Here is a 23,294-nt window from a genome sequence, read left to right on the forward strand (position 1 = left end):
CATGAAACATCCTTAAACTAGAACTTGAAAAATAGCATGGAAAAGACCATAAAACAGTCTCTGACTGAGTTCAAGATATAATTTTGCCTCAAGGAAGGCAGGAGTCTCACTGTATTACAGACATCCTACAGTATCTCTTCCAATCAACTGGAACAGCGAAAACAAGAGGCCATCTAACATATACTTAGTCCTCCTACAAACTCTTCTTAGAAATCTTCCAGTATTCTGACATCATGCTCTTTTCTAGGACCTAGACACATCATTATTGCCTACTCTGGGCAATATACTATAGTTTTGCTTTTGTCTTATAATGCAACTTCTTTTCATCTTTCCCAATTAAGCAACCTTGTGTAACGAAATAGCCAAAATATTTGTGAATACCTTAAAGAACATTGCGATAATATTCTCTAGTTCATGGACATTATTTTGTTATGTTTTTAAAAATAATATTGTACTGCCAATCAAATATACAAAATCATATATATTTATAAAATGCTTCCACTTTCTGAGCACTTTTCTCACATATTCTAGTGTATGTGTGGTGAGGTCCCAGACCATTTTTTACCTTCTTGGATACAAATTTTTGAAACAAAAGATTTCACACATAAAACATAACCTGTTATCTTTAATGTAGATTTTTTACTTACCACATAAAGGGAGTAAAACATTCTATTGTTAAAGGAAATATCATTCGCCAAAAACCATTAGCCAAATACCATATGCCTCATGCTTATGATTGCTCACTGATTGTCTGATTGGGATTATGTATATTTTATACAAATGTACATTTTTATGTTGGGGATACCCCATCACCTAAGCACATCAGCAGCCCATACGTTCACTGGGCTAGTTTCAGAAAGAGATTTTGTCACTATAAATGTAAGAAAAGCAGCCAGCATGAGCAACAGGTTCTCTGAGAAGCTTCATTTAAAGCTCCTTAACTTTTACCATAAGGAGATGAGTACAGATAGCAAAGTTAAAAAGAAATAAATCTTCTGAACAAACAGGTGGAGCCCATTGTGATAAGAAGTCGGGAAACAAATAATGAAATAAAAATTATTTCTGAATCACAGAGAAAATATTGCTGCTAACCCCCAAAGCCCTGGGTACAGGAAAGCTCATATCACTGGTCTCTCAATATAATGTAACACACTCAAAGATGTAATTATGCACTTACCAGAAGGAGAGACAAGTGCACAAAGACCACACAGTGAGCTTTTCCAAAAGCAAAACTGATGTGACATCCTCCTAGTCCCACCATTTATATTTAGTAAAATCTCCCTCCATCATTTCACCCAGGTAGTTCCTTTTTCACTTCCACCACATTTTTAAATTCGAATAATTTTCTATCGTGTCCGATCTAAAAAGACCTCAACCTTTATCAGAAGATCAATCACTGGTCAAGAAAATTTACTTTTATACCTCCATATTTAAAAAGATCACCTGTCTTTAAAGAAAAAGAAACAGTCTAAAGGAAAACCAGTAAGCCTTTTCTAAGAATAAGAAAATAAAATTACTATTTGAATTATAACTGAGGTTGTTATTTTCTTCCACCCTAGCATTATGTTAGCTGCTGTAACATCAAACTTGTATACAAGAATCTCCTTTGTATTCAGGGATGATTTATTATACACTAAATCCATGAATATAAAACAGCTCTTAAATTTTTAAATATTTTAGATTGTAGTGAATAAAACTTCAAAAGAAAGTAACTGAACCCCAAAGCAACAAACTTTCATTCCCTCTACTTTTTTAACAAAGTGTTTCTTTTGTAAATAAATTGACATTATATTCAAATATTCCAATAGGTATCACCACTTCTCTGTGATCCGAACATTGGACTCTTCCCAAGCAGAAGGGATTCATTGATAAAACGTGTGTCAAATCTGCAGGTAGAGAGGAGGCGTGGGTATTGGTACATTGGCTTTCCAGCACTTACACACAGCACAACTCTAAACTAAGACATCTGAGCAGGTTCCGAATCGTTTCTCTTTATGCCCTGAAAGCTCTGTAAACAGAACAGATCTCAAACGCGTTTAGCAAGAAAACCTCTTCCGAAACTACTGAATAACAAAAGGGATTGCCAGGAAGACGTGGATCTCCCTAACTGTACACTGAACCTGCCTCTAACTCCATTCACCTGCCACAAATAATCCTCGAGATAAACGCTTCAGAAACCAGAAAGAAAGAAAAGAAGAAAGCCAGCGTGGGTCTCTCTAAGTTTGCTCTTTGACTCACACCACTTGGGGAAAGAACTTGGGCGTCTTTCGGCCTCAGCTGGTCACTTCATTTCCAGGAGCTCAAGAAGCTAGCCCTGCCCCTGGATAACTGCGACACTCACCGTGGGCGCAGGACACTTCTGGTGTCTTAAGTCCCAGCTCTCAGTCCCGCCTGCAGCAGAAACACAATGGCATCCCTCTCCCTGGCGGGCGGGTGCCGGGCACTGGGATCCGACTCGACAGTTGCGGAGAGCCTGACTCAGTTTTGAGCGCATTAGCGCTACCCCCAAGACAAAGGTTGCCCTCGGTGGTCCTTGGCGTCCGCCCTCCCCGGGTGATCGGTGCCCGCCCTCCTCAAGCCCACACTGGAGGCTGGTGAGCCTGTAAAGTGGCCGTCCTCGATTCCGCGCTTTCCGAGGGGTGCGGTTCTCTGACTAGTATGAAGCTGGTGTAAACAGCGCGCCGCGCACTGGGGAGCAACCAGAAAAGGCTAGCGCGCTGGGCGGGCGAGGGCGGGCCAGCGGAGGCAACTACCCCCAGGCAGCCGGCTGGAGCAGCCTCCGCTACCCGAGCGGCGCCCGCAGGCGAGCCCGCCGCCCGAGAGTTGGGTCCCAGCACCCACCACGAACCCCAGCCAGGAGCCTCGGCTCCTCCGCGGACCCACCGGGCAAAGGCACCTGCTGCCTGTGCTCCGAGTCTGGTATGGTGCCAAGCCCCGCTCGGGGTCAGGGACACAGGCGCCCGGGACGGCGAGCCGAGGAGGGTGCGGGCTCGCAGCAAGGCTGATTGAATGATCTTTGCAATCACTCACCGGCGGAGGGCGAAGTCGCTCAGGCTGCAGCCCGGTGGAGCGCAACGAGCATCCCGCGGCGCAGGCATCCTCCCATCCTTTGTCAGTAGCGGGCGGAGCGCTCCTCCCCAGCTTGCGGACGTACACCCGGCTCTGGCTCGGCTTCCCAGCCCTCTCCCCTCCTCTCCTCCCCCTCCCCTTCTCCGTCCCCCTCTCGGAGCCGGCACTCACTCGGCTCCCATGATGTCATCCGGTGGAAATCTGCCATGCTCAAAGACTAGAATAATCCAGCGCTCACGCGGGGAACGCGGCGCGGGCGGAGGCGGCAGCAGAGCCTTTCGGCGTACCCACAACCTGCCTGCCCAGTATAACTGGAGTCCAGGCCAGGACGAGGAAGGGTCTGCAAAAAGGTGGCTCCGAGCGGGGTGGGCGTGGTGGGGATAAGGCCCAGGACGAAAAGTGCGGTCTCTCCTGAAAAGATTTCTAACTCAGTGTTCTGACTGACGGCAGATGCTAAGGGTAAGGAGAAAGTTTTTTGGTGTTTTTTTTTTTTTTCTTCTTCTTCTCAGCCGCTCTTGCGCCCCAGCACGGTGCTGGACCCTATGCTACAGCCAGGAGAATGACTAAAACCCCAGGGATTCCAGAGCTCCAGCCTCAGTGAGAAAGTTTAGGATGTCTGACCGGTGGCAGCCTCAGTGAGGAGCAGCTAAAAGGATGAAGAAAGACTCAAGGTTTATGCGCGAAAGAATCTGAAACAAAATATCGGAAAACTAGGGGGTCACGACGACACTGACACGAAACTGACAGCGAAAAGACCTCTGCTCCCAAAAGAGAAACCAATAGCAGAAAATCACCGGTGACCTTAGTTTTTCCTCATTTCCTCTTCACCAAATATTATTGGACACTCTAGCGGTGACTTCCTCGTGGCCTCACCCAAAGGATTGCCAACGGTGATGAAAACATTTAAATCACAAGAGGTTCATTAAAAGCCATAAAAGATGTGATGTCAACTTTATTTTTGCTTGATATTCTTTAAAATATCAATGGTGTTTTATTGGAGGAATAGACAGCCTCTTCTATACAATTAAGGGAAACACATACAAGCACCCCAGATATGAGATCCAGCCCTCCACCAATCCAGGGTGGTTTCATGTTAAAAACTTGATGTTCAAAGAGCAGATCTGAACAACTGACCTTTTGCATTCATCACTCAATGCTTCAAGGAGTGTCTCAAAGTCCCCGGAATTGGAATTACGTACTGCTATGACCCTTGGAAGAAACTACAGTTGCTTAGGAGAGCACTAACAGTTAATGCTGATCAGACAAGATTAACAACTGATAGTGCCTACTAAGGAACATGCAGACTCTGCCAGTGACTTCATCCTCCACAATCCTTTAAAAGTGTAGAGACTAGGAATATCATTTATTGCAAATATAAGTACAATTAGGAACTCCTTAATCTTTGTAAATACAAAGAGAAAGACTCAGTATAATAACAAAGACTTGAAGGGCGTATTAAATAGGCTTGTTAATCCATTGGCGGAATTGTGAAATCCACTAGGATTTTTCTTAGGAAAAGGTAATAAATTGGGAAAAAGCAGGATCAGAAATTGTTTTTAAAAATAAAATATCAAAAAAGGGGCACCTGGGTGGCTCAGTCGGTTAAGCGACTGCCTTTGGCTCAGGTCATGATCTCAGGGTCCTGGGATCCAGTCCTGCATCAGGCTCCCTGCAGGGAGTCTGCTTCTCCCTTTCAGGCCCTCCCCCCTCCTCTCCTCCCCTCCTCGTGCTCTCTGTCTCTCTCTGTCTGTCTCAAATAAATAAATAAAATCTTAAAAAAATAAAATAAAATATCAAAAAGGCCATGATGTGCGTAGTTTGAAAATAGTGTAAGAAATCTAAAAGTGTTAATATTTGTTTTCAAATTAAAATATTTTAAGAAATGGGTATTTCTAAAGTGTTAACATTTATTTGTTTTCAAATTAAAGTATTTTAAGAAATTAATATTTTTAAGTATCAAAATAATGACTATTTTTTAAAATCAGGGCAAGTAGGAAGGAAACTAGATGAAAAAAAAAAAGAGAGGTAAGAATTTGGTAATGTAAGCAATGACCGTCTTTGAGAATAGACAACAATCTAATTGCTTGAAAAAAAAGTAATTAGAACTGCTAATGATGCTGTTCTAAGTATATCAGAAGGTCAAATTGTAAACCTTCCTTCCTAGATTGCTTCTCTGATGCCCCATCTATCTTCATTGCCTCTGTTTATCTTGCTGTTCTTCAGCATTCTCTGGACTAACACACAAATGTGGAGACAAGAAGGTCAAAGGGAGTTAGCAGGTCTAGGAAGCTTAGACATATAACCAAAAAGATCAGAAAAAATATCCCTCACTTTTTTTTTAAATCACTGCTCTAATGGGCTAAAAGCAAAACCTCTACCTCTTCCTTTAAGAAAAATGAAATGCATTCATATGTGATAATGTATTTGGTCTGTGAGAGGTGAAATGAAATGGGTCACTTATGTCAAGGGGTTTTAAAATGAAATCAACAGGCCATTAAGGAGATGGGCCTTATGCACATTCTTATGGGTGGAAACCTGAACTTTTGAACTGGGTCAAACCACAAATATTCCAAGGACTCTGCCCAAACACCTGCAACTTACTACAGTAAGAGACTGCTTAGCAACCAATTATGTTCAGTTAAGGTTTTTTTTTTTTTTCTGCCACCAACACCAATCAAAAACTCTTTGTAAACAACATATACAAGCAATCCTTTTTCACTTTAGAAAGTCCTCACTTTTTGATGTAGTGTTCCATGGAACACTACATCAAAAACTAAGGATGTACTGTATGGTGACTAACATAACATAATAAAAAAGAAAAAAAAAAAAAGAAAAAAAGAAAATCCTCACTTTTGCTCCCTAGTGGAACACTATTTGGTTGCTATGAAAATCTGCCTACCACGAATTGCTTTTCTTTGATCTCAAATAAACGTTCTTGCTTACTTATTGCCCCCTCATTATTTAGGTTGACAGGTCTTATGGAAAAGTAATCAGTTTTATTATTCTGGCTGTTTTTGAAAATTAAAAATACTGTGCTGGGACCTTCGCTGTGGCCCTCAATTTTAGCAAAGTGAATTTACTACATCTCTACAAGAACTTCTTTCCCATTATGTATTAACCTACCGAGATCCTCACCTGTGTCACTGACATTTCCCACTTCCAGTGCATTCTTTTTTCCTTATTTGTAATTTTTAAGTCATGCTGTTTGAATATTTTAAGATATTTTTATCCAAATGGATGTCTAAAAATAACTAAAACAAAACATTCAATTGTTACATTGACAAAAGGATCATAATTCTCAGGAAAAATTTACATCTGAACTCATATCTTACAAATCTAACTTACGTTCTAATCTTATTTAAATGGTGAATACATTAAACCTTAGAATTGAAGGTTCAGAGTGGAAATATTAACTCTGCCTCAATTACTGATGCTCTGCTATACTGTTTTCATATTGATACATGATTCTCTTCACCAAAACAATGAATATTTTGGGTGGGAAAGTGGAAACATTTTAATATTTTCCTTTGTGGATTTCATGAAATATAAAACTTATATACTCTGCTTTTATCTGAATTAATAAACTCATTAATAGCTAATTGCTTTTTAAAAATAAGTTCTCCTGGGTATGAATTTGTTAACCATTGATAAATAATAAATAATAAGCAAAACTAATATTAGTAAGCCTTTATTATGGGCCAAATGCTGTGCTAAGTGCTCACATGCATTAGTCCATTTGATCTTTAAAATTACCCCCATGACATGAATGTGTTATTAACCTCTCTTGAAGATGAAGAAACAGATACCTAGAGAGATTACAAAAATTGTCCAGGCAACTAAACTAATAACAAGTCAAATTTAAGATTTTATTCTGTCAGCCTAAATACATACAGCCTGAAAATAGCATGCCAGCAACTTTTAGATAATTTTTCCGAGAAAATGGAAGTATGATTTTTTCACTTAATTTTATGTATTTGGCAAGGTGGACAATATGTTTTTGTGAACTTTGCCATCACTCACTAAATTCAATAGGAATTTTGTTTCCATTATCTCTGTTAATGTATGCTTCCAAAGTTATTTACATGGAAAAAGAATCTCAGGATACCAAATAAATTTTAGTTTCCAATCTATCTTTAAACAGTTTTAGATATAAAGCAAGGTGCAGTGATTTTTGTACTTGGAGACAGATCACTGTAAAATGAAATTTAGAAAAATAACCATAAGGCATTAATTTAAGAAAAACAAAGCCTACCTCAGCAACTATCTTCTCTATATAGTTAATTCTATTGTAGGTCTAGGAAAGTAAACTATATCGCCTATCCAACTGAAGGCTTTCTTCCCTGCTGTGAATATTAACAAGGAAAATAGATCATTTTACATATTGTATCTCAAATGCCCCATATGTTTTTTTATCACAGAAAGTAATATTTCCTGGACACAAATATATAACCGAGCTTCTTTAAATAGAAAGGTTTAGTATAGATTTCTTCAAAACCCTTTTTTTATCTTGCCTTTTGGATAACTGGCTGATGTTCAGCAACTCTGCTAACAAGGGTTATTTGAATGAATTGTGGAAAATTTAGAAGGTACATATAACAGATTATCATTCTGTTAAGATATGCTGCTAAACTAGCTTTTTGTATTAATCTCTCATAAATAATGTACACAAATAATAGTAATCCTTATATTCATGAGATAGTTAGCAGACATAAGTTAATTTATTGCATGCTTGTGACCTAAACATTAATGTAATTTTGACTTTGGCTTCAGGATGCTCGTCTGTCATTAAACATCCTTATTTTACAGGACAGGTGGCCCATCCAATGATCTTATGCTCATTTTCTAATTGCTCTGTGTGTAATGCTGGTCATTGACACCAACAAGACATAGAAGTGGCATAAAGAAACAGCTTTTGTTTAAAGGTGGAGGAAGGGATGAGGAAGTTATTTGGAAATTGCCACACTGCTGGGGCTCCTGGGCGACTCAGCCGGTTAAGGCTCTGACTCTTGATTTTGGCTCAGGTCTTGATCTCAGGGTTGTGAAATCGAGCCCTGGGTTCAGCAGGGAGTCTGCTTCTTTCCCTCTATCTCTCCCTCTACCCTTACCCTCACTTGCACTCTCTAAAATAAATAAATAAATCTTTTTTTTTTTTTTAAAGAATATTAAAGGAAGAAACTGTCACACTGCTTCATTTAACCTAGCCACCTTATCTTTCTCATTTGGAAAAGGTAGTTAATGGTATTTGTTTTATACACCTCTGACTTGAGAGGATTCTATAAGAAAAGAAAGTGGAGTAGAAATATGACACAAAGGTAGGGCAATATTTGTAACAGATCTAAACAGGGCCTTCTGAGCTATGTCTTGAACAGATACAGTGAACATTCAATTACATGTAATTGATTTTACTGACTAGGACAAGAAGGAAGAGGTGAAGGGGGGAAAGGAAAATCTATTCTGTTAAGGATCTTTCCAACAGACATAAAAATGGAACAATGGAGAGAGGATGGCCTTCCGAAGGCTAACTCCGGTTTTACCTTTTACTATACCTTGATTTCATTATATCTTCATCTTCATCTCTCTGAACCTCACTTTCTCCTATAAAATACAGTCCAAATGTTCCTCAATTTATTTTTGTGTTTTTAAATCAAGATACATGTGCAAATCTAGTGTACTTTTAATACAGTGTAAATTCTCACTCCTCCCAAAAGTTTATTTTATTAATTATGACAAGAGTGATGACTTGGTCTCAAGGAAATAAGACGCCATCCCAAAGCAAGAAGGAGAAATTAATCTGTTTTATGAATGATACATCCCAAACACACTGAACAGAACCTAGAAACTACTGGTTGAATAAATAAATGTATGACCGGATCATTGTGGTGATTAAATAAAATAACAGAACACAGATAATACTCAAAATGGTACCCAATATTTAGCAGCTATCAATAACTAATACAGTCCCAAATCCAGGCTCAGGGACTAATCGCACTCTAAAACTTTTTATCCACTTATTAATTTAGAAAGAAAGCATAGAGTCTGTAATGTGTTTTGTACACTATCCCCACAAGGGCCTAAGTCAGCACCCTGAAATCAAATGCAGCATTCTGTCTGCAGTGAAATAGATGACGGTTCATACCAAGTGTGATAAAATAAGCCATACAGAAGTTCAGTCACACTTCATTGCAAATGAATTGTGAAATTTTTTTCTGTGTTCATAGATTTCTAAATTTTAGAGCTTGGACAAATGGTTGTGAATAATAATGGTTAACATTTATTGAGTGTCGGGGGCCTGGGTGGTTCAGGCGGTTAAGCGTCTGCCTTCCACTCAGGTCATGATCCCAGGGTTCTGGGATGGAGTCCTGCAGTGGCTCCCTGCGCAGCGGGGAGTCTGCTTCCTCCTCTGCCCCCCCTCCCGCCCCCGTCTTAAAAAACAAACAAACAAACATTTATTGAGTGTCTGCTACGCATCAGGTTCTGCTTAAGCACTTCACATTAATTAACTTAAACCTCACAGCAACTTTCTAAGGTAGGTACAATCATTATTCCTATTTTATATAGTAAAAATATGATGCACAAGTCAAATCACTTGCTTTATTTGGTTTATGAACCAAAGTAAGTCTAGACGGATTTGTGTTAAACATTATAAAATAAATTAATGAATTAAGAAGAATATATACATTTATCTCATTAGAAAAGGAATTTCTAAGATGGAAACAATGAAAGAAATCAAAAATAAAAATAGTAATATATTTAAACGACAAAATTTCTTGAATATCAAAAATACCATATTAAAATTTGAATTTTAATAAACTAGATTAAATGGTTTCAGCAGATATTGTTGGCATATTCAATATATAAAGAGTTCATATAAATCAATAAAAAGCACTAAAACCTCAGTAGATAAGAAGAAAAGTGACATAAAGAAATCACAAAAAAAGTTTTGCCATTGGCAGAAAAAGTGTGATAATTCAACTAAAATTCGAACTAAAAAATCAAGGTACAATTTTTCAATATCAAGGAAAGATTTTTATAATTTATAATACATGCCAAATGCTTTAGGAATTCTTACAGTCTTTGAGGTAATGTTTTGATTTCTTTTTTTTAATTTACCATAGAGAAGTAACTAGAAATTCAGGGAAAAAATATTTATCTACAAAGATGTTCATTAAAGAGTAATTTATGATATCAAAAAAAAAAAAAAAAAAGGAAACCAATGCTTTCAAGGCCCAGGATCATGAGGGTTAATAAAACTTCAAAAAAATGAAGTGGAAAAATTGTTTGGGACTACCAATATCCCATTTTTCAACAGACTGCTGAGTCTAACGGAACTGTCAATGTTATAAAATCATAGTTTAGTTTCCTGATATCACATTAATAAGCTCTCTGGAGTTGTTGCCAGGGAGCCTGAGACCCTGAAGCCATTTATCTAGACAGGAGAGTTTTCTCTGCAGTTGTCCTGAACAAGTAGGAGGGTAATTTACACTGCAGAGATATTTTTTCCACAGTAAATGATGACAAGCTATGAAATTGTTATGTTCCACTGTAGACCTGTATGCCGTACATTTCTCCAAACAAGTTGCTAATACTGCAAATTTAGAGCTGCATTAACTTTGAAGTCTTTGGGAACTTGATTAACCAGCTAGAGTCTAATAAACGAGTGATTTCAACCATTAAAAATGAACCCCACCTATGGGACTATTTATTCCATTCTATTTTTCAATGGATTGTAAATAATGATTAGGAAAGCTGCTGATCATTGTATGTTGGTACTGTAACCAGCCACTTTATTATAATCTTTTATTCTAATAGTTTTTAATTTGATTTTCTTGAATTTCCTAGGCAGATATATTACCTGTTAATGGTAAAAAAAAAAAAAAAAAAAAAAAAGTCTTACTGCCATTGTCTATAATTTTTATTTAATTATTCTTATCTTACTACATTGGCTATAAGCTCCAACGCACAATTAAATAATATTGGTAAAAAAACAAAATGAGGGATACCTACATGACTCAATTGGTTAAGTGTCCAACTCTGGATTTCAGCTCAGGTCATGATCTCAGGGTTGTGAGATTGAGCCCTGCATCACATGGGCTCCATGGTGGGTGTGGAGCCTGCTTAAGATTCTCTCTCCTTCTGCCTGCCACCCCCCCACACACACCATTCTCTCTCCCTCTCTCTTAAAAATTTAATTTAATTTAATTTAAAGAATGAGCCTTATACAATTTATTGACTTCCTTTTCTTAACTCCAACTCCATCCCCTCTTTCTCCTTATTCCCTCTTTTGTCATCCTTTTCTTGGTAAATAATTCCACCATTCATCCAGGTTTTCAAGTAAGAAATCTAAACATGACTGCAAGATCTTTCCTCTCACTTGTATCCTACTGGAATGATCAATATCTCATATATACACATACAATTATTTTTAAACAAATTATTCTACTTTGATTAATTAAATACCAGTTCTGTCTCAGATTACCCCCCTTTCTTTATCCCTTTCTTCCCCTACCAATCTTCCTAGTTCTTATGTTCCATAGATGAAAGAAATCATAAGATAATTGTCTTTCTCTGCTTGACTTATTTCACTTAGCATTATCTCCTCCAGTGTCGTCCATGTTGCAGCAAATGTTGAGAAATCGTTCTTTCTGATAGCTGAGTAATGTTCTATTTTATATATGGACCACAACTTTTTGATCCAGTCATCTGTTGAAGGGCATCTTGCTTCCTTCCACGATTTAGCTATTGTGGACAATGCTGCTATGAACATTGGGGTGCATATGGCCCTTCTCTTCACTACGTCTGTATCTTTGGGGTAAATACTCAGTAGTGCAATGGCTGGGTCATAGCGTAGCTCTAAGAAACAAACTGAGGGCTTCAGATGGGAGGGGGATGGGGGAATGGGATAGACTGGTGATGGGTAGTAAGGAGGGCACGTATTGCATGGTGCACTGGGTGTTATACGCAACTAATGAATCGTTGAACTTTACATCAGAAACCAGGGATGTACTGTATGGTGACTAACATAATATAATAAAAAAAACATTAAATAAATAAATAAATAAATAAATGCCAGTTCTTTTAAAACATGACTGACATCATACCATTCTGTCATTATACGTTTTCCAATCGAATATCTATCATGTGTATTTGTAGAGTCCTATGGGATATGATATAGTCATCAAGTCCTGTGGACCCTATTTCATAAAAATTTCTTGTAGTTATTCCCCCTTCTCCATGCTCACTGCCACTGTTCTTTTACAGACCCTTTTGTCTTGTGCTGGTTAGTCTCTGCCTGCCCCCCTAGATCTGTTCATCTTTGTTTTTCTCAGTTCTCCAGAGAGTTGACCTCCTTGGAGTTTTCTTTGCTCCCTGGCTTCTGGTGGGGACTGGTTTAGAGGTACCAGAAGGATTTGGAGAGTGAGAAGAGAAAGAGTTGAGTTTATATTTTCCCCCACTCCCTCTCAGCTTCATTGTGGTTCTAATGGATACCATGCTTCATGATTACAGCTTCTCCCATGATTCCAGACTTCAACCAGGCTCTCATGATACCTTAAGAGTAGTAAACCTAGCAAGACTTAAGGGTAATAATGGCTTCCCACTCTTGCTAGTCCTAACCTATTGGTTATGCTAACTCTGCTCACATATCAGCAATTATTTCCTTTATTAGAATGTCTTTTAATAAATCCCAGGAGAGTGTGCCCTTTGTTTCCCATCGAGACACAGGCATGTCTTGATACACAACTCTTCTTCAAACCACTGAAATGGACTCTAATTGATTTCATGCCTACAGCCTCACTCTCGCTACCTTTTTACAACACATCCTTCAATGGTGAACAGAGTACCCTTTTCTCAAATGCAAACCTGATGATGTCATTACCTAGGCAAAATCTTCAGTGTTCTTCATCATAATTGGTAGTAGTTTCCAAACAGAGTTATTGCAAATGACCTATAAATCCTTATGTACCCAAGAATTTTCTGTGGAATAATAAGCTTTATTTATACACTTATTAACCTGGTATGTGGTATATTTAATATATATATATAATATATAATATAAAATATATAATATAAATATATATTAAATGTATACATAAATATATATTAAATATATATATTAAATATATATATATACACTACTGTGATTAATTAATACTAGCTCATGTAAAACATGACTGACTTCATACTGACTTTGTCATTATGTGATTCCCCAGGAATCAAATATTCCATAATGTACATTAAAAGAATACTCACATTCAAAATAAAATCTAGACTTTCTAATTTTCTAGTTCATTCTTGTACTGCTCACCCACACACACCTACATTGTACTTAAGTGCCATACCCTCCCTGCATCTTTGCTTTAGGTAATCGTCCTATTTCTGAAAAGTACTCAACCACACTCAATAACGCTTTCATGACAAATTCTTCGCCATCTTTCATAATAGAAACATTAAATTGAAAACCAATAAGCTTGAGTTTGAGTTAATTACTTTGTATGCATTATCTCATTTAATAACTCATTACAATAGATGAGATGAAACTTAAGGGATTTGCACAAGTTCACACAACCATAAAGTGTAAAACTAAGACTTGAAACCTGACTTCAAACCTAACACCTTAAAAACTAAGCTGTTCTTTCTGACAAGGTACTAGTCTAGAAGGTCAAAAACTTATACTGTTTGAAATCTCCCTCATATACTTCTCATTTTTATTTCCATGCTCCTTGATATATATCTCTTCATACTGTATTGTCATTATTTGCTTACTTGTTTACCTCTGCCATTAACTTTGAAATTTTTAAGGATAAAACTCAATCTTGCATTTTGTTTTCTTCTTTGGATACCAGAATTTCTTAAAGTATCTAGGTATTAAACACAGAATAATTTTTAATCATATTAATGCTTTATAAATGAATGATACTTCTTCTAACACTAAAATGAAACCATATCTACTAGAAATTGTTGCACTGCAACATTTCCAAAAATGCTTATTTTGTTTATATTCCTGATCCAATCCTGGCAAGATATTTATATCCTGTGTCTCATTTGACCATTTATTGTGGCAACTGCCTACTTTTTTCTTAGTTGCCTAATAATGATTAAATAACCACGTGTGCCAAGAACCATCAATCTTCAGTTAACTTTAATTGACTTGGTTCATATATGAATACTGTTAGTGGTTACCTTTATGTTATCAATATCATATATTGTAAATTAGCTGTACAATGAAAAATACTGCTTAACTGAATGTCTTCATTTGTAATTTATATTGTTTCTTATTTACTCAGCAACGTAGACCAAATTTAGAAGATGTATATGGGGAGGGAAGCACAGTCAAACCTCTATATTTAAACCATAAAATCAAAGTATAAGAAATAAAATTAAATAATTAAGCCATGTCCTTTGGCTACAGATTTCTTATGAACATGATAAAATTTATCAAAAGTCTGGTTAAAGTTCAATTAATTCCATGAAAACATGCAATAATGACAGCTAATATTTATTGAGGTCTATTATATTTCAGCTATTTTTCAGAATACACACATTAACTCATTTAATCCCCACAACAACTTTATGCAACAGGCATTGTTATTTTACCCATTTCATAGATGGGAAAGCTGAGACACAGAAATGGAAAGCAACTTGCAAAGGCCATGCGACTACTGATGTGCCAGGTGGTATTTAGAGCCCAAGTAGTCTATCCTCTCAGCCTCCTTAATCACTGTGCAATACTGTCTCTATTTAAGTAAATACCAAATAAAATTATTATTAATGAGGACACACACAACAGCAATAGAAATAAGGGAGTACTTTGGCCCATATTCCTGACCTGACTGGTTCCTGGGACAGTATTCTGGTTCCACCATTTTCTAGCTGTGTATTTTAAGTTCCTCATCTATAAAATCAGAGTAATAATAGTATTGATTTTATAGGGTTGTTGTGATGATTGCATATATGTGAAATGCTTCAAACAGTGCCTGGAAGAGACCAAATGCTAGTTATTAGTATTTTTCAACTAAAAGCAGATTACTTATCCTCTTGGTAAGCATTCACTTAGGTACAGTTTATATGAAAATTAATAAACTATGATTCCAGTTTATAGATCAATCTATTGTGTACTTATTAAAATGAGTTGTCTTTCAAGAGTTCTGAAGTATATGCGAGGCTGAGGCATGACCTTATACTTGAACTAACTAATAAGTTTTAATTTGTGAGCCATCCATAAAAAGTGGATGGCAATTTCTTGAGTTTGCAGTTGAGATTCCTGTAGTCACATACGTGTACAGCTGTAGAGAGTGCTTTACTGGATTCACGGTTAAGCAATGAACTTGAGTCAGAAAGGCTGGCTTCAGCACCCTGGACAGAACTTTGCATGCTTGACCATGCTGCCACCGTTTGATTGTTTGGACTTCTTAGATGCAGAGGCATAATGAGAAAAGACCTGGTATTTTCTAGAAAATTGAGCAAGAATATATACATGTGCATATAGTTCATTAATATCTTGTATATATAGCAGTATTTATTACTCTGTTCACAAGAAATCAAGATCACTATAGCAGCTAAATATGTCAAGCAAAAACTAAACAAGGAAAAAGTGAAAAGAATAGCTGAAATTTCAGAAGTACTGTATCATTCCCATATTTTCAGTTATACCCAAAAGAATGCATATTGGTAATTTTCTAAGTTTTCTAAAATAATTGATTTATAAATTTTTATTGCAGTGGAGCATATTTAAGGTGGCAGATTCATGAGATTGGTAAGAGTTGGCAATAATATTTTATGTCTTATTTTACTTAATGGCAACTTATGTGCTGTATGAAGTTTATATTTAAAGGATATTTTAAGAATAACTACATAATCTTATCTTCTGGAAGATAATTCCATGGTCAACATATGCTTTCTGACCCAAGATGTTTGAACTTATGTTTTTCAATATTTTACCATAAAATTATAAACTTCCAGTGTGCTTTTACTATAATAGTAGAATTATTAAGTTTGCTTCTGGTTCCTTGCATTTAAAAATAAGACAAATTAACTTCCGAATTGACCTTACCACTTTGTAAATTCTCTCTAAGGTAATGGCATTAAGTTCCCATAGCAGGCAGTCAGGTTTCCTTGGCAAATATTTATCTTTACATGTGACTTCCATTCCTAAATTCATAAAGTCTTTCTAGATTCCCTTTTTATAAATGACATCTCTCCTTCTGGATCCCTCCTTTAGATTTCTGTTGTACTCTACCACTGCATGTTTTTATATTTTACATTTTTGATTCTATTTTGCAATGAACATTCCTTGCCCTGTTAAACATCAGCTCCTTAAAAACAGAGATTATATCCCCTTCACATTTGTAATTCCCACATTATCTAATATAATGCATTATACATGGAAGGCCTTTAAACAAAGTTTATGAAAGAGCCATAGAATATTTTGGATATCAACTTGTTAGAAGTATGCACTGGAGGATGGTTTGTGGTATTCAGTACATTCTTTTTTGGGTAACTTTTCAGAAAAATAAGGTAGAAGTGCATTTCTACAAATATATTTCAAAGATTATGTAGCAGAATTAAAAATCATCAAATATAGCAGCTGAACTAGTATTGCAATAATGTCTACTAGTCCTGCCATAGAACAGAATATTTCCTGTTGTGAAGAAACCTGTCATGATGCAAATTATTTTGATGCAGAGGATTCCTCCAAATATATAATGACAGGTAAGATCCCAAAGGCACACAAAATAAGTTAAAATACTCAAATAATAGGATTTATTTAATCAATTAAGATACATTGTGAGAAGCAAAGGGGAAAAGATGGCACAGGTTAGTGCACTTGAGATAGGATACAAGCAGAGTGAAAGACCATACTACCTAACTTCTTGGTTATGCAATTCTCCCACTCTGTCTCTTTGTCCCTGTCTCTCTGTCTCTGTCTCTCTCTGTCTCTCTGTGTGTATATATACATACACACACATATATACACACACACAGAGGGATATCATGTCTCTCTCATTCTTCTGAGCTGCACTCTCCATTAATAGTATAGTTACAAGCACCAGAATTGAAGTTTGAGTAGATAGGTTCCACGAACAGAAGCAGACTAGGACCAGCACACAAAATTGCTCTACCAGAAAGATGCAGGGCAAGTATACCTGAGCAATCATGGGACTCATCATTTGAAAATCTCACTGGACTCAGCCTATGAGAAGCTATGGATTTTGTGTTTCTTGAGCAGAAGACATACGAGGCCTGAATGGACACTACCAATGAGTGACCAAATTAAAACCTTGAGAAAATTCAAGGACTTACAGATACTTAGTGCCTCGTGAATACTATGTGTCTCCCATATATTTACAGTGCCGCAAATATTAGGTGTCTTTTGATCTATCTTTTTATGTCTATGTTCATCTTGTACAGGTCCTGCTTACTACCTTACTTATCTTATTTGGCTCATCTTATGGATTCTGACTACACCTCAATAGCTACTTGCTTACACGTTATATATATACAACCTAACACAGTTTATGAGTTTTGCCTATGTGCTCCTCTTCTGTAGGATATTCAAATATTTTCAAATAATTTGTTCAAAAAAAAAACCTCTGTAGCAATATTAAAAATTGTGCCATTAGGCTAAAAATACATTGTATATTTAAAATATTCAGAAAAAAAGTTAATAGACAGTAAGTTTAGCATGAGGTTCATGACAGAATATGTATTTATAAAAATATACACAAAACTTCCACAAAGCCATGTAAATGGAAAAATAAAAATTATTTCCATAGAATGTAATAGCATTAGAAGGGATCAGGGATATAAAGACAGAAAATAAGTAGCAGGATTCAACAATTTAAAAGATCCTAGTAAGAGCTGCTCTACTGGTCAGGATAAACTAGGTTATGTTGTGCTCATAAACACCCCAAATCTCATTCTTAAAATTAAAAAGGCTTATTTCTCACTCACTCTTCATGTCCAACACAGGTTCTGCTAGAAACAGAAGTCTACTATCTTTTTTTTTTTTTAAGGATTTTATTTATCTATTAGAGAGCACGAGCAGGAGAAGCAGACTCCCCCACTGAGCAGGGAGCCCGAGGTGGGGCTCAATCTCAGGGCCCTGGGATCATGACCTGAGCTGAAGGCAGACGCTTAACCAACTGAGCCTTCCAGGTGCCCCTGGAAGTCTACCATCTTATAATGTCACCATTTCAATACAAGGCTTTACTTTTATCATGGCAGGAGATAAGTGAAGGAAGCAGCTGCAGTGGTTTTTTAAGTGGTTCTACCAGAAGTGACACACATCACTTTCACTCACAATTTCTTGCCCGCAAAAAGTCACTTTGCCACACCTAGTTTCAAGAAGGCATATGGCAAGAAAGGAAAACTGGAAGTTTTGGAAAACACTGGCCAAGTCTTTCGTGGTAATTATTAACATGAAAGCAATAATCAGAGATTTATCAAATTGAAAGGCAACATGAAATAGTGAAAATTGAATATCAGTATCTCTGTATATATACACATATCTATACACTCATATGCATATACACATAATATATATGCATATATTTGTGTGTTTAGACCCGTATTTATATACATACACACATCATTGGGATGAACTGAATGCAACCTCATTCCTAGTCAGCAGAAAACTTGAAATCAAAATAATCTACATTGGGGTGACTCCTCCCATACCAGATGGTTCAGCTTGATTCATGGCTAATGAGCTGGTTCTTGTAATATAAAAAGCATACCCTGCAATTTGTCAGTTGTTTCTTAGAACAATGAGGTCAGGATTATTCATTCAAACGTGACATAGGATAGCCTAAGTCACATTATTAGCATAAATAAGCTTTCCTCATATGATACTACCATGGCAGCCTTTGAAAGAAAATCAACATTCACCTTTTGAAACGTCATGGTTTTAAGTACCTTGTGAGAAATGCAGCATCAGCATTTGCTGGGATGTGTGGGGAAGACTGAACTAGAATGAGGATGCCCACTGACTTTGGAGATAGAGCCCACCCTCCTCCCTGCAATATCAGGAGAGTGTGAGCACTACAGGTTCCAGTCAGCCTGCAGGCTGCAGCTGAAATTCTTCAATAAACAAGACCTCAGAAGAATGCCTTTCTTCCTGGGAAGAGAAGGAAAGGTGGGGGTGAGGTAAGACTCCGGACTATGAGATTTGGAGAGGCCTCTTGGGAGGAGGAGCATGGAAAAGTAAAGAGCCATGGCAGAGAGGTAGGGTCCACAAGTCAACACTCTTGGGTTTGTTTTATATGTTTTTATTTTATGTTTTTGTATAATATAAATGGGATCCTTCAAGAAAAGAACTGTGTGTTTTATTCTAGGTCAAAGAAGATAGTTTTTTTTTTCTGATTTTTTTTTTTTTTATCTTCTTGCAGTGTCCCAAGCAAGAAGAGACTGAGAGACCTCTAAACCCTCCACCCCCATCTCCGAGGATGAGGGAATGAAGCTACTCTCATTTCTCAGCAACTGCTGAGACAACTGCTGACCTATACATGGCTCCCTAGCTTACATGACCCGAAGACTGAATTTCCTGTTCCTGAAACTTGCCCCAGCATGGCACACAGAGCCCATGAACACCCTGCAGGGACTGGCAGAAGGGATGCAGAAGCTGGTGTCTCTGCACTCCTCATAAGTCCTTGGAAAATGCACTTCACCTCTCTCACTCTTTTTCCTCATCTGTAAAATAGAAATGGTAATGTCTGTGCTGTTGCTCTCACTCATACATTGTGAAGATCAGATGAGTAAATGCATGAGAAAATCTTCTGAAACCATTAAGAGCTGGTTTTGTTATTAATGATCTGTTTGTTTTTAATATTTAAATTAGGTAGTCTTTATATGTACACAGTTTTTTTTAAAACAATAACTATTTTCTGAGGCAATAACTATCTAATCTGCTATGTGCATTATGTATTTTATCCTTAAAGTAAACATACCTTGTGCAAGCATACTTCTTTCAGATTCCCCTGTGTAGCAAGCCATTCCACCTGTGGATTTAAGAAGATGAGAGCATTTATTTCAAATATCAAATCCTCTTAAGGGGAAAATATAACACTAACTTTTTGGTGGTCAGCACTCCAGTCACTAAAGAAACTTCTGCTGATAAATGTGTATACTTTATTATTACAGCTATTCATAACACAACTGACACAGCACTGTAATTACATTGTTATCTATTTTTCATAAAAATTTTGACACAGCTTGATGATTTCATAGGATTTTAGAATATTAAGCTGAAATGTATCTCAGAAATCATTTAGACCATGTCTAGATAAAGTAACTAAGACCAAGAAAGGTTAAGTGGCTTTTATAAGATTCCACAGTTAACCCTTGGCAGAATTATGACTCTGACTTAGAGTCGCTTTACAAAATGGTGAATTTTCAAAATATTTACGAAGAAGTCGTCTCAATTTTACTGAGTAAGGAGAATATATACTATAGTGATATGTGAGTAGAAGAAAAAAATATTTTAAGACTAAGTAATACATTAAATTGAAATATATATACCCATAATTAGTAAGTGTTACATTAAGCTTTAAATATTCATTAATTTCACAATGTATAAAAAACACACTATTTCTTAAAATAAAACATGAAAAGTATGTAATGTATCAAATAGTACCTGGGACAGTCAAATATGCTACATAAAGTATTTCTCTTCTAAATGAAATATTCATTCTAAAAGAATTAATGAAAATTGGCCACTAGCACCTTTGTATGTGTCCAAAAAGTATCAACAATATAAAAATTTGTGCATACACACACAAATATTCTGTAAAATAGCTGAGTCAACTTAAGTCTAAGGTTTCTTTTTAAAGAGTACTACAGTAAAATGTCATCAAAAGAGCTTTTAAACATGATTCTTTACAATTTAAAATGTAACTATCTATTTTTGGCTACTATATTTTTTATGGCCAAATTCTTTGGTTCCTAACTTGTCTCATAACTATCTGATGCTTTTGAGAAACAGAATAATTCTTTTTCTTCTTTTGGGAAGTAACAGCATCCATCTGCCACTAAATCATGTTGGTAGGGGAAAAAAAAGTTTAGTAAGATATTTAATGAAAGTGTAGTTAAATAGTGTTTGAGTTCAATGGCACCAACATGGGAATTAAGCATTCTATGTAGCAAATTATATGGGATAAGGCCTTCATAATATATAAACAAAAAGAGGATAAAAAGAAGTAATATTTTTATCCAATCTTTATTCCTTGACATAGAAGACACAGGAAAACCCGTCTTAACAGAAATTTATAGCGTGTGAATCAATTTCATGATGGTGATCTAAGAAACCATAAAATACTGAGTTGAAATTGATCATCGAATTCTACTATGTAAAAAGCTCATCATTCAGCAAGACATTTATTGACAAAGAAACAGAAAATTACATGAGAAGTTACCATCCCCTTTGAGGGACTGGTGTGAGCATCATCGATGAGGTCTTGACCTCTAAGACTAAGTGGAGGTCTATTATAGAGCTGTGGCAATCCCTAACACCTCACCTGGCTGGGCAGAGTGACATCATGTCTGGTAGCATATCTGTCTTTCCTCCTGTGGAGCATTTAAAGCACCAGGCTTTGCTGTAATTAAGAGTGTAAAATATCTGTACTCTTAGAGGCTCTCATAGGATTTGAACACAAATTGAATGAGCTCCAACATCTGTACAAAACTCATTTATAATACTTGATTTTTGAAAGCTGTTTCATAATGAGTGTGTTAATTACCCACTTAATAGAGAAGTGTCATGTTCTGACATTGCTTTGAGCTTGACCGTTAGGAAAAAGTTTCTGCACAACTTCATCTTCACTCCTCACAGCTTTGTCTTTTCTTAGTTACAATTCAATGTCAAGCCCTCTATTTTTATGGAGGATTTATTTAAAAAAAAAAACAACAGACTGTACAGCCTTTTCTTACTGATTGTAAAACCATGCTTAAAGATGCTGTGCCCTCTGTCATTCAATATCCTTTATCCAAGGACACACATGATCAGTTTGTGCTTTAGTTTAGTTCAACAACAACAACAAAAAAATCATCTTTATAGATGGATGTGCTTGTTTTCTGTTGTCACAGGATGAAGGCTGTGTTTCTTTCTTTTTTAAATCTTAGCTGAATGAAAACAGCATCAAATATACTCACCAAACACTATAATTCAATTCTGGTCCTGAAAACATTTCACTTTTTCTCCTAACTTTAGAGATGCCATTCAGTTTTATACCTCCAATAGACAACTTTGAACTCTTATTAAATCTATAAACTTCCTCAAAACTCACTTTCCAATCCTGCCTTCTTCTGATCTATTTACCTGCCATGATCTTGGTTCTTCCTTGGAGGCCCAATCCCACATGGACATTGAGCCTAACCTGACCAGAAAAATATATTAGGAGGCCCTACCTGGTCAGATTTGCTGTCTGAGACAAGATATAACACATTAGATTCAAGATTCAGTGAGCTGGGTAGATCATGGATACCTGGATCCCCACTTAGCAACACACGTCTCTCATCTTCATTCCTTTTCATTGTAAAGATTGGGTTTCCGCCTCAGTTTCTGAAATTAACACTCCATGTTTCTTGTTTGGAATAGAAGCCTATTCTAAGCGCTAATTGGCGTTGTTAGAATACTCATAACAAGTGTAATATCAGATCATCTCTTTCATACAAGAAAGATACTGTGGTGTGTATCCCTATGTGAGAGCTGATGTCCTCCAAACCCCAAAATTACTCAGAAAACTAATATAGTCATTTATTCAAGCTTAAATATGATCGCTACATAGAAACCATAGCTGCCAGACTCTTCACGTGCTATATTGAATTTGCTGGTATATTGGTGTTTGCCCAAATCAAGCTCAAGTTTATGATTTGTCACTTTTATTTCAGATCATTCCAACCTCAGTGAACTTTCATCACTACAGTCCTACTGCCTTAGTCAATTCATCCTGACTTCCTCAGGCAATTATTTCCTACCTTCTATTTTCTCTTGAACCCCTCAATAATCTGCCCCCCCTCGAATGCAGCTGAAGACTTGCTCATTAGATAGCTTCCTCATCCTCACATATTATACTATCTGTACAACAGACAAAATATACCTGCTGCTACTAAGGTGTCAAGTCTCCTATTCACTAGATCCAATTTCCTCTCATCTGCCCAAGTTATCCTCTTCAATACTCTGACTCTATTTAGCATTATTAATTCTTCTCTTTTTGCTGGACCCATGGTCAGCA

The sequence above is a fragment of the Ursus americanus genome, chromosome 13 (genome assembly GCF_024610735.1).
Source record: "Ursus americanus isolate L20-20 chromosome 13, mUrsAme1.1.p, whole genome shotgun sequence".
Taxonomy (NCBI): domain Eukaryota; kingdom Metazoa; phylum Chordata; class Mammalia; order Carnivora; family Ursidae; genus Ursus; species Ursus americanus.